This window comes from Camelina sativa, chromosome 14, assembly GCF_000633955.1.
Source record: "Camelina sativa cultivar DH55 chromosome 14, Cs, whole genome shotgun sequence".
NCBI lineage: Eukaryota > Viridiplantae > Streptophyta > Magnoliopsida > Brassicales > Brassicaceae > Camelina > Camelina sativa.
This window is the reverse complement of record NC_025698.1, coordinates 19915176-19935469: the sequence shown is the minus strand read 5'-3', so window position 1 is coordinate 19935469 and position 20294 is coordinate 19915176. Positions and strand designations below refer to the sequence as shown.

Sequence of the window (20294 nt, the reverse complement as noted above, 5' to 3'; positions counted from 1 at the left end):
GGTGCTATAAACTGTTTATTACCTATTGTTCTATATCCAGGTCCACTCTTTTGGAGATGAGTCAAAACCTACCAGAACTTGCCGTGTCTGTGTTCTTGGTGGAGAAAGGTTAGGTTACAATCAATCTTTATATTTGCTTTTGATTATTTTCTTAATAAGATGTCCTTCTGTTGAGTTGTATTGAGGCGTGTCTCCCTTTTTCTGTAGGTCGCTCATTGCAAATCTTTCTGCTGCAAGCTGCTACAAGGTTGAACACTTTCATAAGCATGAGTACTGGGCTCTAGGTCAAATGAAATCTCATCTACTGCCTTTTTTTATAGAGTTTACTTTATAAGATTTGATACTTCCATATGTTGGAATCTGCTGAGATTTTGTGAAACATGTTTCTTTTTTGGTAGTTGGGAATGCTAAGTTCTACTACATTGATGGATTCTTCGTCACAGTATATCTCCATAATCCATTCAGTTGGTATGTGAACATGCAGCTGCTAACAACAAGCTAAGAAGACATGATCCTTTATGACAACCAGACATGTCATACATATTTTGTAATGTCTTCTCTTTGATCAGATTTCAACACATTTCTCTACTGTTTCTCCCTAGCCGTAGCAAGAATCAAGGTTTACTGACATCTGAAATATCTATCTACTCTCAGTTGGTACATGATTTTTTCTATTAAGAATTTTTTTATTAAGAATCTTAGTTATTGGATAAGTTGAGGTTTGTTTAGTTTTAGCAACCAGATGGAATCTTATAGAATCGTCAGTTTGGTAGATAACATCCATGTTGTTTCTTCTTACGTTCTTTGTTTTTGATTTTGTATGCAAAATCAATTTGTGTGACATGTTTTTGTTGGGTATATTGCAATGTTCTCTGTTGAACAAATCGACAATGCACATTTTTGGATGAACTAAATTTTTTGTTTTCAAACCAAGAAAAAGGATTTGACACTCTGCAACAAGTTTTGATTCGATTAATTTGGTTTCTTTTTTACAATTATATTTTCTATATTTAGTCTTTAGAATTATGGTAAGAATATAATGTTATCTGTCAAATTAACGATGTTACATACTTAAATTAGAAATTATATGTATAATTGCGAGTGATTATATGAACTAAATAACAATAAAAGTAATTATAAATACGACAAAATAAATTTTATAATGTATCAAACTCATACTAATTTCATTCTATGGATTAAAAGAAAGCATCTCTATATTATTATTATATAAAAATTAATATATGAACATTGTACAACGGGTTAATAATTTATTATGCTTAAATGTAAGGATTACATTTTTGCCATATATTAAATATTTTTGTAACTAAAACAAAACAAAAATTATGGAAATGTAATTAAGTAGGGATACAAATCTTTAAAAAAATTCAACTTGAATAATTCTCTAAAAAATAGATTTAATTCTTACCAATTATAATTTCAATTACCAATTTGTGTTGAAATTATATTCGAAATTTTATTTTTAAATTTTACCAGTTATAGTTCCAATTAACAAGTTATAATTCCCTTCATTTTATTTTGAGAATGTTGGAAAGTTAGCTACCAATCGTTTAGATTTTTTTGTTAAAGCTTAAATTCTTGAGTATTCTTCATTCATCTATATAAAGAAGTATTATTTCAACCCTTGATACACATTGTTTAACGTTTTTGACTTTTTGTACAATTGAGTTTTATAGTTCTTTTAGTTAACTTTTTTTTATTCTATTTTGCTTTTATAACCTTTTTTCAACAACTGACCTAATTTTTTCAACATATGATTTTTTATATGTTTTATATTTGTTTCAAAGTTTGTTACTAAAATGCATCATATATATTTACACTCGATAAATATTTCATGTTTAATGTTTTCTTTTTTTTTTTAATATATATTCCACTCTTTTATTTCTGATTTACATTTTAAATAATTTGATATCTATGTTCTTTGATATATATTTTTGTTTCTTGCAGGATAAATGATTTTGTGTAAGCTTCTGTCAAATAAATTACAAACTATTCCACAAAAAAAAAATATATTTTTGGGGCAGACTTAGCAGATAGGTTTGACACATTTGCCAATTTTATTTAGATCATTTAGTTCAGGAAGTTTTACCTTTTTTGCGGCTTTTTATCTTATTTGATAATTCAAGTTTTTAACGATCGCTAATTTGGTTGACATTCGATCCAGATTCTCCATCATGCCAATCCAAAGCTCATGGCGAGACGATTATTAGATTAAAACATTCATAAACTAATATAAGTTTGTAAAATAAATTTATAAATATAATCCCGCATGTACGTATGGATCTATGGTCAATAATTTTCACAACTTAAAATAAAATTTCTTCTAAACCATATTTTAAAACAAAAATTTCAGCCCAAACGGAATTGTAACTATATATTAAACACTTTAATGGAGAATACATGTATTTTGTTTATATTTTTTAGTCAAAAATTATTAATAAATTATTATATGAGGAATTATTTAAAAGGAAACGGTTATGGGACATAAAATTTCTAACGGGATGGGTCAGGACAGGACGGAAAGGATGGGACGGGAGGAGATTTAACACCCCGTAACAAAATTACTTTAACATTTTTAACAAACACGGTTTGTGCTTGATTATTATGGATGGATTGCAAACAATATATATTTTCCAGCTGATGAAGATGATGATCATATTTATTTTCGGTACGGGTTGGAGTATTCTACATATACACAAAAATATTAACAAAACACCGTAAAAGAGTGGCAACCTAATAAATATGGAAAATATTAATATTATACAATTAAAATTTTACAACCTAAAAATGTTTATTATTTGACTGAATATATGTTTTATCAGTGTTTTTAAGTAATTAATTTACTAATTAAGTACATATACTGAAATAGTATAAGTAAACTGAAACAGGTAATTCGAATAATGAAAAACAATATTTTGATCAATCTTTTTAGAAAAAGAGAGACATATATTTTAGATAAAAGTACAAATCAGAAAATATAGTAGATAAATTCAATTGTCAAGTTTTCACTAATTTAGGTAAGAATTGACTATGTTACAGGTAATTAACCACTTTGGAATGGGCACTTTGAAATTTTGGTGACAATTATATGTTTGAAAATTATAATTTTGGATAATTTCAACTAACTAAATAAAAAAATATTCAAAGGAGAACTCTACTATCCCGTCTAAATTTCTTACCCAAATTGTTTAGTAAAATTGTCTACCGAGTAATTATTTAATAGAGAAAAAACATCGGACAAAAAATTTTATGGATACGAGACGAAACGAGACTGGATGAGACGAGACGAGATGAAACGGATGAAACGGAACGAGAAAAGATGGGTTGGGACGTGAGGGGACAAGACAGGATAGGACGTATTTTCCGTTCCAAAGTAAACACGACTAAGTTTTTTTTTTAATTTACATAAAAATAACGCTTATAAAAATATTTTGTCCCATGCTGTAGCACGGATTAGTACCTAGTATAGATATAATTTGTGCCACATTTACCAATTCTTTACAAGCTCAAGATTTGCTTTCTTCAAATCTCTAGGCGACGCTTCTCAATCCGTTGCCGCTGTTTTCTCTCCGTCTCGTCACTGTGCTGACTCCGATTGTGGTTACCCTCTAGTATAATATTCTTATCATCAACGATATACTATTAAATGCTACTTTTAGTCTATACTATTAATTGGGAAGCACACTTAGGCTTAAAAAAAANAAAAAAAAAAAAAAAAAAAACAAGTATTCCATTACATGCCCCTACAAAATAAAAAAGCAAAGTACAAAGGAAAAAATTTTTGAGGACAAAGAGGTAATCTTAGAAGGTAAAAACACGCGGATCCTCTTTGTTTGGTAATAAACATATTCGGATCTTTGATATGGTACATATGTATCCAAACAGTTTACTTCCCGTAATCCTACAAGGTAAATAAAAATCAAACAGCTTGCGTTTAAAATCATTAGCACCCACAATCTTTTCTGTTATCATATAATCTCCAATAAATCCGGGATTTTAGAGATAACCGAGTTGGACAACTTACCATTTTCCATAACGATTAGAGGATGAGCTCCGAGACACAAGGTAGTAATTGTCAAAGTATCCGGATTGTAAAATCTGCAAAAACACAACAAATCAAAAAAGATTTATATGGAATACCAATCATATCATTATAGTTTATCGTTTAATCTCCAACAAAACAGGGATTCGTTTGGAAAACCGTTTTAAATAACTTACCATTTGCTATAAGGAAATAATTTCCATATCACTTCGTCATTTAATCTGCAAAAACTCAGGAAATCTAAACAATTCAGATTTTAAAAACTTACCAAATGTAATATCAGTCATAGCAAACATAAACGTTAATTAATCTATTTCCAAGAAAAATCATCCTTAATCAAATCAATGATAACTTTAAAAAAAAAAAATGATAGATCAAAGTCTATGTCAAAATATTAACTGACAATCATTAATTGTTTCACAAAATATTCTACCATTTACACAATCACAACAATTCACAAGTCAAATTTCTATATAAACAAGCGTAGACGACATAAACGATCTAACAGAGAAAGACCTACAATAATAAGTCAGATAATCACCTTTTAAGAAGAGATGGCTGCCAATGATGCTTTCACAAATCTCTCTGATCTTAAGGCCTTCAAAACAACATGGAAAATTAGAGTCAAGATCGTTCATATGTGGAAGCAGTGTATGACATACACTGGAGAGACTAGAAATGATATTGGCTGATACCGCAGTAAGTTTATTTTTTCGTCATAGTCTATGATAAATCAATGATTATATGTTCTAAAATAGCATGATTGTTTCATTATTAGGGTGCTCTAATTCATGCAACGGTCAAGAAGCAGCAGTTGAAGAAATTCCAAAGGCTGATCGTCTTTGGAGAGTGGAGAATTATTCAGAATTTTCAACTGACAAGAGCATCTGGAAATTTCGGGCTACCAAACATCCATACAAGATGACCATCATGAACTCAACCCTCATAACTCGTAGTCCTGATTTGTCCAATGACTTTTATCTTGATCTAGCTTCATATGAGAACATACTTGCAGAAGATGGTTTGAATGAACACATTCTAATAGGTACATCTATTATATTGTTGGATGAAAATTTATAGCTATAGATACGTGGATTAATATTTTTAATATGAGTATGTGCTACATATTTCCTATTACAGATGTTGTTGGTCAGGTGGTTTCTATTGGTGATATGAAGATGTCAGAAGTCAATGACAAACCGAATAAGAGATTAAAGGTTGAGCTACGCGACACAAGGTAGAAAATTCAGTTTTCAATAATTTTGTTTACCTTGCGAGTAATAAACACTAAAAATTACTTTTTGATGGTCATAACAAAACAGTGATCAGCGTTTGTCATGCACCTTCTGGGGAAAGTTTGCTGACAATATTTGGACAACATGTCATAATGCAAATGATTCAATCGTCATATGCTTGATGCGTTGTGCAAAAATAAATACATACAATGGTAAGTTTTGTCAATTTGTTTCGTGTTATATGTGGATTATGAAGGTTCATGTTTGGATTCACTCGATTTCAACTTATGTAGGCCAATGAACAGTTTCAAATGCATTTGATATGTCCTTGATGCTAATCAACCCAGACTACTCTCCTGTTCAAGATTTTGTTGCAGAGTATTTTTCTAAACTAAAAATTTGGATGGCTCTAAATTGTTTTGTTTAAATATTTTTAACAAAACAATTGTTTTCAAATTTAATTAATAGGTTGCCAAGTGATAATTTGAAAGTTACTATCAGAAAAAGAAACTGCAATGGTGGGAACCAACAAAATGACAAGGAAGATTACATCAACCACTTCCCACGAAGCACTATTTCAGATATACTTGAATCTACAATGGTAGCCTTCCTATTTATGTCCTAAAACTAAATAATGTACACTTTACTAATTCTTTTGAATTATTTTATAGGAAGGAAAGTTTAACATACTTTGCCATATCTATCATATCGATATGGAGTTTGGCTGGTATTACTTTACCTGTGTAAAGTGTAAAGGAACATGCTTTCTTATACCAAAAAAGGAGAATGATATCATGACCAAAAACAAGAAGAATCTGTTTGAGTGCAAGACATGCAATCAAGATGTATCAAAGGTTAACTACAGGTAACTGGTTTCACTTAAAGTTATTTAGGTTTGCCTACTCAATGCAATGTGACTGTGTATAATTAATCATTTGGTTATTTAGGCATTATGTATATTAGGTACAAACTGGTCCTAGATGTTATGGATAACACTGGTGAGACAAAGTTTATTCTCTTTGACACCAATGCTATCAAGGTGGTCAACCAAGCTTCCATCGATGTTTTAGGAGGACAATACGATGAGGTTTAACATCTGATAATTTATTTATAGTAAACAAATATAGAGGCAGTTTTATTATATCTTTCAATTAAATTTACAGATTAAGGATCCAACGATGGTTCCACCAGCTTTACAAGCTTTGGTAGGGAAGACTTTTCTATTTCTTGCTTCTGTAGAAACCTCCAACATCATAGAAGGTAAAGAGACTTACAAGGTCTCTTACGTAGAGATGGGTGATAATTATACACATGTTGACAACATTGAAGATTCTGAGGTAGTTGTTGATCCTAAGGATGTTATCTCTACTGATGTCCAGGTATGTGTGTTATACCTAAATTTGGAACTAATAATGATCATTTCAATAATCATTTACATGTGATTTTGTAGGATCAAGATTGTTTGACGAATAGTAGTGAGATTGGGACAAATGTTACTACACCTTCTTCAAAAAGAAAAGATGATTCTAATGAAGATGCTACAGCCCAATCATCAACTTCTAAAAAGATGTGTCTACCATCTATCAAAGAAGCGATTGAAGAGGTTGGTGAAAAGATTCCAGGAAAGGAAGGAGGGGAGGCTTAAGATTTGGTGGTGATCGTTTAAGTTTTGCAAAAATAAAATAGTATGGTTTTTTTTAGTTTTTACTTAGTTCATTCCAGCAGAATTGGTTAGGTTTCAAACTTTTTTCCATACTTAAAATTTGATTTCTTTGTTGTTACTCAGCATTTTCCTCATATATTAATAAAATTCGATTTTAGCATTTGAAAGATTGTTATCATAATTTATAGATTTTTAAACTGGTAGACTGACCTGAAAACATTTATTCTCCAAGTATCCCCCTTTTCCAAACCACCTTGAAGAATTTATATATCCTGAAAAAAGTCAGCCAAATAACCAAAAACATCAATTTCTAGATTCGGACAATAATGGAAAATAAGTTCAACCAGACAATAACCTTAACACATTTTTTAGACAAGTATTCTGATTCTTTCAAACCATATTGAAGATTTGATATTATATATATCAGACAAAATCACATGTAAACATAAAAATCATTAAATATTTCTCTTTGTTGAGAAAAAGTTCAACAATATAGATGTCCTCCGTGCAGGTTTAATTTGTAAGATTATAAACAGAAACAGACGACAATCATAATTTTCAGATTTTTTTTTTTGATCAATACATTATAGATTATGATCCTATAATAGTATAGATCCAAACTGTACTAATGTTTTTAAGTTGCACTAATCAGGGTACAGTTTTATTAAAATAATGTTAACTATCTGTCATTATATAAAAGATCAAGTCACCTATAATCAAGGATTACCGTAAACGAATAAATTGATTTGTTATATCTTACTCTACATAATTGCAATATGTGCGGTAACAAAGAACAAGTCAGTTATAATCATGGAATCTATGTTAACAAATAGCTACATAATTTTAACCAAAATCCTATTATCAGTAGATTATTTAAAATGATCGAATTGATATGTTATACCTTAAACAGAATTGTTTAACATATAAGAAACACTTATAAATAAGAGATACTTTGTTCATAGAAAAAATGAAGAAGAGAAAAAATGATGGTCAACGTGGATCTCAAAAAACATATGAAATCACTAATACAAAACGAGGAAGGTCAGTTATCAGCGATGAAAACAGAAATCCTACCATTTAGAGTGATCATGGGAATGTTATTCAAGTTGAATCTGTTTTTAAGAGAATTTTTGATGGTTTAAAGCACAAACCTGATAAAGTTGAGTGTCTTCCCTACTTTCAAGAATTGCCAATTCATCCTCATGTGCAAAGCATGCAATCTGGTAAAATCATAGCATTTTCATCATCTATACTATTAATTCCATGATTCAATATATGTTAAGGTAAAACCAGTGTTTTCCCTATATGAGTCAAATTTTAAAATATTTTATTTTTAGCAGTTTCTACTAAAATGTCAACATTGAAACCCAGAATAGTTTTGTCAGATGTTACAAACCTATTGACGATTCCCAACTCTGACCAGCGTGCATCAGCACAGATGAAAAAACCAACATCCCAATGTATTGTAGATGTGAATCTTCAATCTGAAACTATGAAACAAGGTTTGGTTTAGTACGCGTAACCAGTAAATAGATTTAAGAAAAATACAATATTGTTACGTTACATACTTACATTGATGCAGGGACCACTGCAAATACTGGAATATCCTCATTGCAAAACCCATTGCATGATATGTCCTTCACCAATCATTCTGAAAATGTGGAAGATACACCACAAACAAAACAGAGACAAACAAGCTGTATATCAAAACAGTTGTCTCCACCATCAGTAAATAGCAAACAAGGTAAAAAGGTTTTGCAATGATATACTATATATTGTAAGTAGGATGTTGTCTTATGTATGGAACTAATTTGTTTGATTTCGTCATTTCTGTCTCAATTATAGCCTCAACAAGATTTGTACTTACCAGACCAAAAACATCGTTAAGGCTAGCAAAATTGATGGCGAGGCAAAAAAAACCCAATGCTCCCATTATATTTGAAGAAGTACCAAACACTGGAGACTATCTCCGTAATTCCTGCCAAAATAAAACGATGAATGAACCAGGTGAAAACTAATTCAATTGCTTTCAATGCTGCTATTGCATTTTGTATGAAACTTATATTAACATAATAATTTGTGTATATTAACATAACATAGAAGAACATGGTGCTAAAGATCAACAAACATACCAATGCAGCAGTTCTTCAGAAGAAAATGAGTCTGAATTTTCAGATTGCGATAATCAGCTTGGAGATGTACCTGCATAAGTTATTAAAGGGTATCAACTTTTGCACATATTAGATGAAAGTTTGACAAAAGCTTTTGGATCCAAACAAAAGAAAACTCCCAAACGTAAAGCAAATAAAAAAACAACAGGTAGTGTATTCGTTCTCTGTGTTTCAAATATTATAGTTTCGAAACCTTTAAGCTTTCGACATGTTATTCATATACCCATTTTTAAATTTACATGTAGAGTATCTTGATCATGGGAACCCAACTTATTCATGCTCATATTGTGGCACCATAATGTGGTATGGGGAGCGAATTAACAGGCAACAGCGAGATAAGAATCCTACTTTCACACAATGTTGTTTACAAGGAGCAGTAAAATTGCATATTCTACACTATCAACCTGAGTTGTTATTTGCTTTGCTAACAAATGATGATGAATTGAGTAGACATTTCAGGGAGAATATCAGAGCCTACAACATGATAATTTCATTCGACCTCACTGGGTGGATGTTGTGAAAACTCTGTTGTTAAGGAACGTGGTCCAAATATGTTTCAAATACAAGGAGAGAATTATCATCTACTTGGTAGTTTGAAACCTACAACAGGTGATTTTCCAAAGTTTTCAGAGTTGTATATTGTAGCTACTGAGAATGAGGTTGAAAACAGAGCTGGTATCGTAAGATATGTTAAACACTATTGTTTATAAATCTTTCGATTGTTAAAATTTTCTAACATTATGTTTTCTTATCCAGTAAATCAAAAAATGGAGGGAAATATATATAAAAAAAAAAAAAAACAGAAGTTAAGGGCAGAAGTAATTACTGCTATAATTAAATTGCTAGATGATGTCAATCCATACGTCGAAAACTTTAGGTCAGCTAAAGAGCGTCTAGATACTAATCCTGAAGAAAGTTTTCACATGAGAATAGTCAGTGATCGTGTAAAGGACGAAAGAACTTATGTTGTGCCTACAACATCAGAGGTTGCTGCATTGATTCCAGGAGATTTTCATGTGGCCATGCCAACTCGCGACATTGTTATTGAAGAAAAATCAGGGGAATTACAAAGAATAAGTGAAATTCATCCAGCCTATCTTGCTCTACAATATCCTTTGTTGTTTCCAAAAGGTGAGGATGAATACAGACCGGGAATACTAAAAGGACCAGGTGGTGGCAAAAAAAAAAAAAGAGACTTCAGATGTGGAGAATGAGAGAAAGTGCATAAGTTTGCGCCAATGGTTTGCATTCAGAATACAAGAGAGGAAGAACGAATCACATAACCTGCTACTTTCGAAAAGATTGTTCCAGCAATTCTTAGTGGACGCTTACACTACTATAGAGACTAACAGGTTAACTTTCCTAAAGCTGAATCAATCAAGTTTAAGGGCTGCTAATTATGATACAGTGAAGGATGCTGCTAATCAAGGCAACACAAATCTAAATGAGCAAGGGACCAAATGTTACTTACCAGCTTCTTTCGTTGGTGGACCTAGATATATGAGGAATATGTATCTAGATGCAATGGCCGTTTGTAAGTATTATGGATTTCCAGATCTATTCATCACATTCACTTGCAACCCAAAATGGCCGGAGCTGGTCCGATTTTGTTCAGCGAGAAAGTTGAATACTGATGATAGGCCTGAGATTATAAGCAGAGTGTTCAAGATGAAGGTTAACTATCTTATGGATGATCTAACAAAGAAACACATATTAGGGAGGACATTGTCATGTAAGTAACCCTAAGAATCTATTTTTATGTACGACCCTATTTGATGCGTGAACATTTGATTAATATGTTTCGGTTTATACCTCTTACAGCAATGTATACTATTGAGTTCCAGAAGAGAGGACTTCCCCATGCCCACATTTTACTATGGATGCACCCAGATTCAAAATTGCCAAAATCAGAAGACATTGACAAAATGATCTCTGCTGAAATCCCAGACAAGCACAAGGAACCAAAGCTTTATGAGTTGGTTAAGGATATGATGATACATGGCCCATGTGGATCTCTCAACATGAATTCACCATGTATGGAAGAAGGAAAATGTTCAAAATTTTTCCCTAAGAAGCATGTTGACCACACAACAGTTGATAAAGAAGCTTTTCCAGTTTACAGAATAAGAAAAACAAAGCATTTTGTTGAGAAGAATGGTTTTAAGTGTGACAATCGCTATGCTATACCATATAACAAAGTATTGTTACTACGATACCGGGCTCACATTAACGTTGAGTGATGCAACCAAACGGGTTCTGTCAAATACTTATTCAAGTATATAACGAAAGGGCAGGATCGTGTTTCAGTTGTTGTTGAGCCATCTTCAAAAAAAAAGGGTGGAAAAGAAAATTATACTTCCAACAAAGTCAGTACAGAGACTCCCGTTTTAAATACTTCTGGTGGCAGTAGCGTTGATGAAATAAAAGATTTCTTTGACTGTAGGTAAGTATGAATATTAATTTGTTATTTGTAAATATTTCGTCTAATTGTAAATATGGTAATTGTAACATGGTAATCGTCTTTATATTAATCTTACATAATCAAACATGGTAATTGTAAATATTTGGTCTAATAATAATTTTTCACTGGCAGGTATGTTTCAGCTTGCGAAGCAGAATGGAGAATCTTGAAAAACCCAATAACTTACAGATCAACATCAGTTCAAAGGTTATCTTTTCACCTAGAAGGGCAGCATCTTATCTACTTCAAGGGAGATGATGAAGTTCAAACAGTTTTGGATAGGGGGGAGGTAGTCAATTCTATGTTCCTCGCTTGGTTTGAATTGAATAAGGTTAGTTCACTGGCTAAAACAAAAACTTATGCGCAAATTCCTGAATATTTCACATGGGACGGAAAGAGAAGGAAGTTTAATCTGCGGAAGAGACCAGGTACAGCCATAGGAAGGATAAACTATGTTCCCATAGGTATGGAAGATGGATATTATCTATGAGTCCTTCTTAACACTCATATAGGTCCAGAGTGCTTTGATGACATAAAAACTGTTAAAGGAGTTGTTTATGAAACTTATAAGAAGGCATGTTTTGCTTTGGGGCTGCTTGATAATGATCAGGAGTATATTGATGATATTGTGAGAACAACTTTCTGGAGTACCGGTAACTACTTACGTCGTCTTTTTGTGGTAATGCTTCAATCTTTTAGTTTATCTGAACCAGAAGTAGTTTGGTGGAAAACATGGGAACTACTATCGGAAGATATTGAGAAGAGACGGAGAGAATACTTTAAAAGACCAGGTATAAGATAGTTTTTTTTTTAGTTGAATAAAGTGTATATTGTTATATATATAAATTTAATCTTATAAACGTGTTTTTGTTGTAGAACTCATGCTATCTGATGAGGATAAGCAGAGGTTTGCCTTACAAGATATCGAAAGCATATTGAAAAACAATGGAACATCGTTGTCAGCCTTCACGACAATGCCGCATATACCAGAAGATACCCTTGACGACACTAATGTGTTGATTGTGGATGAAAAAAACTATGATAGGGATGAGCAGCAACAAAAACATGATGAATGGCTAAAGTCAATGACAGATGTAAACTGGTAAAACCTTTCTCTACAAAACTCTTTCAGCAGCATTAAGAGCAAGAGGATCTATTGTCTTAAATGTTGCCTCCAGTGGAATCGCTTCTCTTTTGCTAGCAGGTGGAAGGACAACACATTCTAGATTCGGAATTCCAATTAATCCCCATGAAGGTAGTGTATATACAATGAGTTCTGGATCAGATCAAGCTCAACTAGTGGCTGAAGCATCTTTGATAATATAACATGAAGCTCCCATGATGAGCAAACACTGTTTTAAATCGTTGGATAGAAGTTTGTCAGATATTATGAAAGGAACAGGAAATCGACCTTTTGGTGGAAAAGTGGTTGTTTTTGGAGGAGATTTCAGACAAGTGTTACCCATTATCCCAAATGCTGGAAGAGCAGAAATATGTATGAGTGCACTCAATGCTTCATACATATGAGAACATTGTAAAGTGTTGAGGTTGACCAAGAATATGAGGCTTCTTGCAAAGGATTTGAATCCCAAAGCTGCTAAAGAGCTAAAGGACTTTTCAGATTGGATACTGAAAGTGGGTGATGGGAAGATAGCTGAACCTAATGATGGTGAAGTTATGATAGATATCCCAGAAGAATTCTTAATCACATCAGCAGACAACCCTATTGAAGTAATAAGCAAAGAGATTTATGGAGATCCTAAGTTTTTGAAAGATAAAAAAGATCCTTTGTTCTTTCAAGAAAGAGCAATCTTATGTCCCACCAATGAGGATGTTGGCATTATCAATGAGTATATGCTTGATCAGTTAGAAGGTAAATCTTTTTCTATTTTGTTGTTTTCAAATTCCGATGGTTCTAATACATAATAAGTTTGCCATTAATGCTGACCCGTGTTTATATGTCTATAGGTGAGGAGAGAACATACCTAAGTTCAGATTCTATAGATCCAGCTGACAAACATTATGAAAACAATCCAGTGCTTACACCTGATTTCTTAAATAGCCTAAAGGTCTCTGGAGTACCTAATCATCGAATAAGATTGAAGGTTGGTTGTCCAGTTATGTTGTTAAGAAATATATATCCAAGGGGAGGGCTAATGAATGGTACAAGGTTGCAGATCACACAAATGGCTGAGTTTGTTTTAGAAGCTATTGTGATTACAGGAGACATAGTTGGGGACAAAGTATTAATTCCAAGGATATTGCTCACTCATTCAGACACTAAACTACCTTTCAAAATGCGTCGAAGACAATTACCTTTAGTTGTTGCTTTTGCAATGACTATTAACAAAAGCCAGGGACAGTCTTTAGATTATGTTGGCCTCTATTTGCCTAGACCATGTTTTTCACATGGTCAGCTATATGTTGCAGTTTCAAGAGTGGCTTCAAAAAGGGATTGAAGATTTTGATTGTGGATAAAGAAGGAAACCCTCAGAAGCAAACAATGAATGTTGTATTCAAAGAAGTGTTTCAGAATTTGAAATAACTCGTTCAGAAATCTTTCAAAAGGTATGATTTTTTCTATCGTATTTTCTCTATTTTTAATAATAAAATAATATGACATTTCTACATTTTTTCGAATATATAACCTATTACTACTTCTGGTATTTCAAAAGGATTGTTACAGTGGATGAAAGGAATCAAGAATGGTGTAGAAGAGTATGGTGCCAGTTACAGAGAAACGTTTTTGAGAAGGTAAGCAGTGAAAGCTTATGTTAAGGAGCTGATGTTAAGGACCAAGTATTTTATCTTTAATTATAGATATTATGTTGTTTGATAGTGTGGTTTTTTTTGTTTGAAGTAAACCAACAAAGCTTATTTTTGTTTGAAGAGTGGTTTTAACTTCATTTTCTCCACACTATTCAAAGCTTATTTTTTAAAAAATAATTTTTTAGAAATCGTGCATATATATTACTTACTTTTATCATAAACAATCACAAAATTGAGAGAATTTTAAAGATATGACAAAACTAAGAATAAGGAGGCTTGGAAAACTTACCAATATAAAGTATAGATGCCTTTTTCATTGATTCACTTCCAAATTGTAACTTTGATTATCTTACTGGAAAAACAGGATCATCCTAAAGAAAAAAAAAATGTAATCAGAGTTTAGTTATATAAATTAAAACCGCAATTGTATTAACAAAAAAATTGAATCTGTTTCTTATCTTTGATATTGTGATCCTCAACTGTTTGATATCCTGAGGAAATCAATAGCCCCCACATTTAAATACAATTAGTGACAAGTCGAGAATTGAATTTCTGGTGAGTTTTGATTATTCTTTGTTAATCATAAACAATTAAAAAAATTAGACAAGATTTAAAAGCCAACAATTTGAGATTAATATGGAACTTGAAAAACTTACAAGTATCAAGTGATGATGTATTCTTTACTCGACTGCCAGTTTGAAAGTGTAGCCATCATAATCTAAAAATAGAATCAACCTACAAAAAAAAATTCGTATTAGTGTTTTGTAAACTTAAAAACACGTAATTGTTTAAACTTAACATTGATTCCAATACTTATCTTTGGTTTAATCGTAGTCCTCAACAGTTTTAGATTCTGACAAGGTAAAAGATATACAGATTTTAAAAGAAGAAATGACAACTAAACAATGTAATTTCACAAGATTTTTTTAACAGAATATGAGGCTGACTAATATCTAAAGGATCAAAAAGTTGAATACCGGATTTACATGGGATAAATTCCACATTAAGGCTATATTCATACAAAAGACATCAATTAGTTTACAAATCAAATAACAAATTAAACTTATTACAGTAATTTTGTCTACAAAAAAAAAATGTTTCCTTTGTTAATCAATTTGAAGAAATCTCAAATAAAAGTATTGTCTTTAATTTTTTTTTTCTTAATCAAAAACAATTAAAAAGTTTAGACAAGATTTAAACGCCAAAGATTTGAGATGAATATGGAACTTGAAAAACTTACAAATATCAAGTGCTGATGTATTCTTTACTCGACTGCCAGTTTCTAAGTGTAGTCATCTTAACCAAAATTCACAATCAGCCTACCAAAAAACAAATTCGTATTATTGTTTTGTAAACTTAAAAACCTGTAACTGTTTAAACTTAACATTGATTTCAATACTTATCTTTGGTTTAATCATAGTCCTCAACAGTTTTATATCCTGACAAGGTAAAAAATACACAAATTTTGAAAGAAGAATTGACAAGTAAACAATGTAATTTCATAAAAAATTTATAACAAAATATGAAAGAGACTAATATCTAAAGGATAAAAAAAGTCTCATACCGGGTTTACATGGGACAAAATTCCTTGTTAAGACTATATTCATACAAAAGATATCAATTAGTTTACGAATCAAATAACAACTAAAATTTTGGTTTTAATAGAGAACTAGATCAAACCATTTACTTACCAGTTCAATAGATTACCAAGAACATCTGAAAGCAGTGATTGTAACGGTAGATCTGAGTTTGTCCTAGAGAAATCGTTTAACCTGATTGATGAAATATAAAGAGCACTGTTTAGAAAGCCACTTTCCTAGAACAAAAAAAGGAAATTAAAATCTGCATAAACAACAAGATCCAGGTTTAAAACAATCTGTAAAAATACAAATCCAACACCAAAAATCTATTTAAACGATTGATAAAATTTAAGGTTCCAAGGAAAACAACAAATTCAATTGGTAAACGAAATTGAAAATACTGTTCTAACTTTTAACTTACCCGTTCACAAAATTAATTCTCTAACCTCGAAAGATATTGATCAAGTATCTGGGTTGTATGAAAAAAGGGAATATCGATTTAGATTCAGCTGGAATCGTATTTGTTTAGCTGCGAATCCAAAGTCGAAGAGGAGTGGAGAAGAAGACCCAATTTTTTTTTTTTTGTCNTTTTTTTTTTTTTTTTTTTTTTTTTTTTTTTTTTTTTTTTTTTTGTTTAATTACTACAATTATTCATTCACAAGTCAATAATGGAAGATTTTCCACAGCCCAATTAAATTGAAATCATCGAGGCCCATTAGCAATTTGTAGGTATTCCTTACCAACTAATCCAATACTATCACTAAAAACATTTTTATTAAAATTACTACTAAACTTAATAAAAACCTACAATAATAATACAATTACAAAAATATAAAATTAAATAAGTATTAGTTTGAGAAACACATATAAAAAAAATTAATTTCGAAAAAAACCCCGCACGTACGTGCGGGTCCGTCACTAGTTAGTGTTAAGATACAAATAGAAATGATATCAGAATCTCTAGTTTTTTTTTTTAGATTGATCATCCACCTTAATTTGGCAAGGTCATCTTAATGTATGTATGTGAATTTTGAAAGATGCAGAGTACATTTGAAAAAAAATTAAATTCATGTTTCTGAAATATTAGTAACTAGATTAGGACCCACGGTACACCGCGGGACAGATTATTTATAACTAAAATATTTAAATTATAAGTTATATTTGTTGGTTAAATATGATATAATTATATAATAATTAAGACTTTTATGGTTGAAAGTTTAAACCATATAATTTATTTTTTACATAATATTTATTAATCAATTTCATTAGATATGTCTATTCTCGGATACCGATAGTGTTAATAAAATAATGAAATGATGTTTTACCCGTTTAACACCAAATTAATTTAAATTTATATAAATATCGACAAAATCCGTCCCACTATATAACTCCGTCCCGAGATTTTTAACTCTCACTATATAATCTTAATTTTAATATTTTTTTTATTATAAATATTAGATTGAGTTGATATGTTATTTATTAAGGTTGCAACCATTTACATTTTATAAGATGGACGCTTCCTATAAAGTTTAAATATTTATAATACTTAGAATTCTTAAAACGGTTGAGTATTTCTCATATTTGAAGTTTCATAAAAGTTTAAATATATTATTAATATTTTAAAGGTCTTCTAACTTTTTTAAAAGTTGAAATATTTATAATATTTGAAACTTCATAAACTTTTAAATATTATTAATATTTTTAACACTTTATAAAGTTTAACTTTCAAAAAAATATAAATATTTATAATATTTATACTTTTTATAAAATATAAATATTTACAATATTTAACTCTTTAAAAGTTTTAAATATTATAAATATTTAACTCTTTAAAAGTTCTAAATATTATAAATATTTACCTTTTTAAAAATCTTTAAAATAAAGAACCGGAATAAACCAACTAAAAGTTTTTAAAGTTTGAATGGCTGATAAATCAAGCTTTCTACTCATTTGTATTATGAATCATTTTGGTCTCTTTTATAATATGAATCTGAACTATTGCCCAATTTTTTTAGGCGATGTGGGATATTGTACCCGTATTTTTTTATTCATCTATTGCGTAATATATGTCCGTTTTTAAAAAATTTGTATTACATCATATGCAGGAAAAAATCACAATTTTTATTAACTAAATGTATTATAGAATAATTCAAAATAATTTAAATATAAATTCAAATAAAATTGAAAGAGAATCATATATTTATGTTTAAATGAGGTAGAAAGATTTCCTTATTTTTTAAATCTTACAAATTTGTGGTAACTAATGTTAAAGTCAATGCATGTAAAAACTTTCCAAAAATTATTTTTGAGCAAAAACTGGCAAAAATACTAGTATAGATGTGAGTTTATAAAAATAATAAATAAATCATGGTCTTGCTTGAGTGTGTGTCGTCACAACAGGTATTACTATGCGGAGATTCCCCTGTCCTAAGAATCCAGGTCCTTTCATATGGTGTGCAGCCATCATCTGTGCAATAATGTTGATCTCTCTTGTCTCCATTTGCCTAGTACTATTCATATGCTTCACTGTCGTTCACCCGCGAATCCCTATCATCAGTGTCGTGGATGGTCATCTCGATTTCTTTAGGTAAGTACGCCTCTCCACGATCTATATTTTTTTTTAATCCCTTTTGTGATATTGTATATGATCTATCTTTTAATTTTATTTGTTTTACTATTTGATCGACTAGGTATGATGACATAGGTGGAGTATTGCAGGCGAATATATCTCTTTCAATCCAAGTTCATAATACTAAGGCTAACACTTACAGAGTGTTTGATGAAGCCTACTATGAAATAAGATATGAAGTTCAACCGATCACAGGTATAAGAATTGGTATGTTTGAAGCTAAAAACGAGGGACCAATAATGGTCCTTCCAGTCTTGTGTCCGGTTATGATACAGTTGAATCCACCACAGAGGCAAGCTTTAGAGTTTGAGGTTAAAAGAAATTTGATCAGGTTCGAGATCATAGGTGCATCGAAGACTTGGTGGCAATTCAGACTACTACGATTAGTGAAATTAAAGTCTGACCTTCGCTGTGAGCTTAAATTTACACCGTCTAATGGTAGTTACATCCCGTCAGTTTGTACTTCTTCGGCTGGTAAGGGCTTTGAGTTTGATTGGCACAACTGAAAGTAAAGGAGTACTAACCAAGCGTCGATAGCTCAACTGATATAAATTCTCTAGCAAAGTCTAGAGGGACGGCGCTTTGGAAAGGACTATATAAAATGTTCTGTCCCAGGCATGAGGGGATGTACACCTATTAGGAATTCAAAAAAAAAAAAAAATGAGTACTACAGTAGCAATATGCAGCTGTATAGTGGAGGAGTTGTATGCTTTGATTAATATAACACATTTAATTAGTAAAACAATGATTGATTAGATATTAAATTACAAGAAAATACTTAATATATATATATATATATATATATATTACATTTAAAAGATAATTTAAAACTTTTTGAAATATATTAATTATTTTAATATTTTTAATAAGTAAATGGTTTACAAATGGTTCATGTGAAAGCATAGAAAAAAAAGCATTTGAGAGCATATGCAGTTTCCAAATGCTTATTTATATGCATTCATAAAAAAAGTGTTGATTAGATGACAAAATCATTATGCTCGTTCAATCAAAGCCCTTTAAAATCAGATTAAGTTTTATGAGTTGGACTATTTGTACTGTAATATAGAAACAACTAAACATTTTTCATTTTCATAAAATAGAATCAAACAAAGATGGCAAGGAAACATAACTAAAAGTAATGTAAATGATATGAAATCATTCTTATTCAACTTTATAGACTATTAATAGATATTATTTTAAATTATTAGATATTTTATCATTTAAAAAAAATCATTAGGTGTGAAGTTTGTGTTAGATGTTTTTAGCCTTAATGATATGAGTTTAATTATTTTTAAATATAATTTTGTAATGGGATTCATAGTATAATATTCAATATCTTATATAAAATTATTATTTTAAAAGTGATTCTCAAATAAATAGTGTTAGATATCATTTTATCTCACGCCAAAAACTAAATCCTAAAAGTGTTTCTCATACCCTATGACATTTTCTTTGGAAAATTTGGAGCAATACAATTTTTTAACAAGTCTTAGAAAAAAATCTTCCAAACATTATGTAACTTTACAACCCTTTTGTAACATGTGTTTTCATAAGAATAATATTTTAATAAGATGCTCTATAGAAATTTATAAATCTGTATTTTTTTAAGGGACAAAGAAACAATTTGTATTTTTGATAGATGGTATTATAAAAGTAGTAATATTTCTAAATTCTTTTTAAACTGGATCTCCCCAGTCGATATCTATAATACTACTATATGTATAAT

The 20294-nt window shown here is 30.6% G+C and overlaps 2 long non-coding RNA genes across 6 annotated transcripts; one reads left to right on the top strand and one right to left on the bottom strand.

Annotated features, from left to right (window-relative positions):
* Positions 1–841, top strand: LOC104742056. Its single transcript, XR_760420.1, has 3 exons — positions 1–108; positions 208–284; positions 399–841. It is a non-coding gene; the product is annotated as an uncharacterized LOC104742056 (long non-coding RNA).
* Positions 3733–16132, bottom strand: LOC109128799. 5 transcript variants are annotated; one of them, XR_002035109.1, is made up of 15 exons: positions 16051–16132; positions 15924–15956; positions 15600–15798; positions 15016–15212; positions 14649–14850; positions 9091–9160; positions 8826–8936; positions 8527–8609; positions 8355–8448; positions 8110–8178; positions 7169–7230; positions 4602–4658; positions 4237–4281; positions 4043–4116; positions 3733–3919 (listed from the first exon to the last, which is right to left on the bottom strand). It is a non-coding gene; the product is annotated as an uncharacterized LOC109128799 (long non-coding RNA). The 5 variants fall into 5 exon arrangements; XR_002035110.1 differs by having other exon boundaries at positions 8355–8442; XR_002035106.1 differs by having other exon boundaries at positions 8531–8609.